This window comes from Papio anubis, chromosome 10 (genome assembly GCF_008728515.1).
Source record: "Papio anubis isolate 15944 chromosome 10, Panubis1.0, whole genome shotgun sequence".
Taxonomy (NCBI): Eukaryota; Metazoa; Chordata; class Mammalia; order Primates; family Cercopithecidae; genus Papio; species Papio anubis.
The window spans coordinates 100,385,633-100,389,763 of record NC_044985.1 but is presented as its reverse complement, the minus strand read 5'-3'; the positions used below and the strand labels follow the sequence as shown (position 1 = coordinate 100,389,763).

Here is a 4,131-nt window from a genome sequence, read left to right as displayed (position 1 = left end):
AGGCAGGGGGTGGGGGTGCACCTGAGAATTACAGAAACACCTGGCCTGCTTTCTGGAGTAGGGGAGGATTGAGAGCTGCTGAGGAAGGGGGTTGATGATGGAACAGGCTGGGCGGGATGGAAGCACATGGGAGCTTACTCCAGGACCTCATTGTGATATCTGGGCTCTTGGTGATTGGAGGGTGGGTACGTTTTATTGTCTGTACAGTCAGGGTCCAGCCAGGGAAGCAGGAGGGAGGGAGTTCGCTCGCTAAGTCTTATTCAGAGACTTTAATGGAGGGAATTGGTTACAGAGGTGCTAGAAAAACTGCCTTGGACTGGAGGGGTGACAAGAAGAGGTGCTTTTTCAGAGCCCAGGAGCAACAGTCACCGTCTAAAATACAGGACACCGGTTAGATCTGAATTTCAAATAAATAACAAATAATTCCTAGTATTTTAAAAGCCAGCATAGAATGCATTAAATGCCACAGAATTGTATAATTTAAAAAGGTTAAAATGGTAAGATTTATGTTATGTGTACTTTATCATAATCAAAAATGTAATATAAAAATGTATCTGGTTGGGCCGGGCATGGTGGCTCCCGCCTGTAATCCCAACACTTTGGGAGGCAGAGACGGGTGTATCGCCTGAGGTCAGGAGTTCGAGACTAGCCTGGCCAACATCATGAAACGCTGTCTCTACTGAAAATACAAAAAAATTAGCCACGTGTGATGGCACACTCCTGTTGTCCCAGCTACTAGGGAGGCTGAGACAGGAGAATCGCTTGAACCTAGGAAGCAGAGGTTGCAGTGAGCCGAGATCACTCTACTGCACTCCAGCCTGGGCGACAGAGTGAGACTCCATCTCCAAAAAAAAAAAAGTATCCAGTTTATCTGCAATTCACATTTAACTGGTGGCCTGTATTTTATTTTAAAAATTTAGCCACTGTACATTCTAGCAGGCACTAGAATAATGGTGGGGGCTGCCCCCAAGGGAGCTAGGTCCACAAAGGAGACACAGCTGCTGCCCAACAAGGCAGGAAGTGGAGGGACCGGAGGAGGAAGAATGGCCAGCTTCTCCCCTCCTTCTGGTGGCCCTCCAGTGACCTACCAGTTCCTCCAATCAGCCACAGCTACCTGGAAGCCAGAGGGCAAAGGCACCTCAGAAATGCAGGTGCAAGGAAAGGACTGAAGAGCAAGCATGCAGTCCTTTTAGATGACCCAGGAAGGCTGGACCTGCCTGGCCCAATAGCTGCAGTTGTATTTTCTGCAGGCTGAAATGAAGCTGCAGGTTCAGTGGTGTTATCCCTGAGGTTCTTGCTCTCCCTACCCTGATCCATGGATAAGTAGTTACTGCTTGCTGCCAAGGACGCAGACATGAATGCATGTGTGGAGCAGCTTCTGTGCACAAAGCTCCCCACTAAGAATCCAGGAGAAGTGCTTCAGTTGGGAAGTTCAGGATATGGTTCCCCAATGCCCATTCATTCATTCATTTATTTATTCAGCATCTGCTTATGAGATAGGCATGGTCCTCGGCAATTGAGTAGATGGTAGTATAGAAGGCAGACACATTCCACATTCTCAAGGTACTTATGAATCTACTCTGTTGGGAAGATATCAAATGCAATGAGAATTAACTAAAATACAAGATGTAAATGGTAAATTCAAGAAGAGTCTAACAGAGCAATGAGGAGGGTGCACACGACCAGGAGAAAATGGACAGTAGAAGTGATGCTCAGAGAAGGTAGCGAGTGCCTGGCATGGGGCTAGGTGCTGGGGAACAGCAGAGCAGAACTGGGCATTTGCTCACCTCTCTTTCCAGGAACTCATGATGTTGCCCACAAGAATCTCCAGATGGCAACTACAAATATCTCTTTACTCTCTTGGCTTCTCATAACCCTGCAGGGAGGCCCTTGGAGGGAAGAGAACAGATTTGGTTGTCTAGAGCTCTTGGGTTCACGCCAGGCTCAGCCTCTAGCTCTGCGGGTCCTGGGGCCTCAGTTTCCCATCTGTGAAGTGAGGGGTGGCTTTGATGATCTCTGCCCCTGCTCTGTGATTCCTCACGTTCTGTGATGTCAGCACTTCTGTGTTCCAAATCTGCTTCCCTCTTACTGCTGACAGCTCTCCAAGTGGCAGGAGCTACAATCAGTCATTTGTCACTCTGGAGCACCAAGCTCAAAGCTCTGAATGAATGACTCAATGAACATGTACGGGTCACCTTGTGCAGTGACAAAGATTCTTTGCTGCGACAAACTTCAGTTCAACTTCTGAATCTCCTCAGAGACTCTTTCTTGTAAAATCCAGTTTTAGCAAAGAGCCCTGCTAAATCAGTTTAGCAAGAAGGTCCCCGATCCTTGTGATCTGGACACTGTTTCTAGCTGATCAGGTTCCTCATCCTCCACCATCCCCCAGGTGCTGTCTGATCACCCTGGCCTGTCTTCAGCAAGAATCCTGTTAGCTCTGTTTGGCCAGAATCCCCCTTACCCCTAATGTTTACTCTCAGTAATTTTCCATCCACTGACCCCCACCCTGCTCCTTAGCTACCAAATCCCCACTTGCCCAGGTGAGCCTGGTCTCTCGTCCCTGCTGTGAGACCTTATTGCAGTGGTCCCTAAACGTATAGGGATAGTCCTGAGTAAAGTCTGCCTTACTGTGGTTTAGCAAATATCATTGAATAATGTCCTTCTTTAACAGCAGGAATATCCGAATATTGGACTGTGGCTGTTGCATCAGGCTGGGAGGGTTGAATCCTGGTTCTGCCACTTACCATCTTGAGCAAAGTTATATGAACTCTCCGGCGTGTGTGTTCCTTCATTTGTAAAATGGGAATAATAATAGTACCTAATAGATTTATAAGACCGAATAAAATCATGCATGTAAAACTGCTGAGAACTATGTCTATTTGCTTTCATTATTTATAAATATCATTATTTATTAATCACCCTTCATAGATTTAGAAGCCAATAATAAATTCACTCTCACTGCCTATATTTATCGTTTTTCAATCTCTGGTTTATGAATCATTAGTGGATTATGAAATCACTTTAATAGGTATAATCGTATTCATGTTTAATGACTACTTATTATAATTATGTACAAAAGATAAGCATATGGAAAAAAGAATATAATAGAAATATTAGTGTATCACATGTAGTAAGCGTAAGTATCTTCATGTGAAACTTGATTTTTCAGGGTGTATGGTATACGTGTGTACACATGTGAGCACACACATAGTGTAGTTTGCTGGGTTGTGATGTTAAATGTGTTTCTTACCAGGTGTCATAGTCCAAGAAATTTGAAACCACTGCTTTAGGTTAAATCACCATTCCCCATAATTCTGCCCTTCATGCTTTTCAACACTCCAGTTCCCCTCTGACCTTCAAGCAAACACCACTTCCCCCTCCTCCACCTCCTCCTCCTCCCCTCCCCTTCCTCTCCTCCCCTTCCTTGCACTGTATTCACCCCTTCCTTCACCCTCCCTGCCTCTGAGAATCAGAACTGCTTGGCCTTTCTGTCCCTGGAAGCCCAGCTTCTCCTCCCCAACCCTCCCACTGTAGGGTGCCAGAAAGGTGCTTTGGGTGCCAGACAAGGTGGGAGCCCGGAAGCTGCCACAGATGCTGGTGGTGGCTGGGGCTGGCAGGAAAAGAGCCGGCGGCCAAGGGATGCGGTTTTATCATCAGAGCATGCTCCGGGTTAGGTACAAAGCAAAATCAGAGGCCTGGGGTCAATTGTGAGGGAAAGACGTTCCTGAGGGGAGAGAGGGATTAAGCTGGAGGGAGGATGAAGAGGAGAGAAAGAACTGAAAGACTACCTGGAGAGGAGTCCCCGAAACAGGAGGCAAGGAATGTTCTTCAGGAGCCAGCTGGGGAAGAGAAGCGGCCTGGGTGCAGGTGAAGGAAAGGCTGGGAAAGGCTGGAAGTGATGTCTCGGGCAGGCAGGGGCTCAGCCCAGCAACACCACCGGCTCAGTCTGCGGAAGAGGTTTTCCTGGAGGGCCGTCTCACCCTGCAAGGCCCTCCTTCTCCTCACTGAGGGAACTCTCTGGAACCTCACAAAATCAGGAATGGCTTGCTCAGGATTAAGCCAACCTAGCTGTGGCCACCATCACTGTAGCCAGGGGACCCCTTGGCTTCATACTTTGCAGCTTCTGCCCTG

At 47.5% G+C, this 4,131-nt stretch overlaps 1 long non-coding RNA gene across 1 annotated transcript; it reads right to left on the bottom strand.

Moving 5' to 3' along the window:
* Window positions 1–807: 807 nt before the first annotated feature.
* Window positions 808–3,809, bottom strand: LOC108581410. Its single transcript, XR_001893573.3, has 3 exons — window positions 3,789–3,809; window positions 1,788–1,889; window positions 808–1,580 (listed from the first exon to the last, which is right to left on the bottom strand). It is a non-coding gene; the product is annotated as an uncharacterized LOC108581410 (long non-coding RNA).
* Window positions 3,810–4,131: the final 322 nt, after the last annotated feature.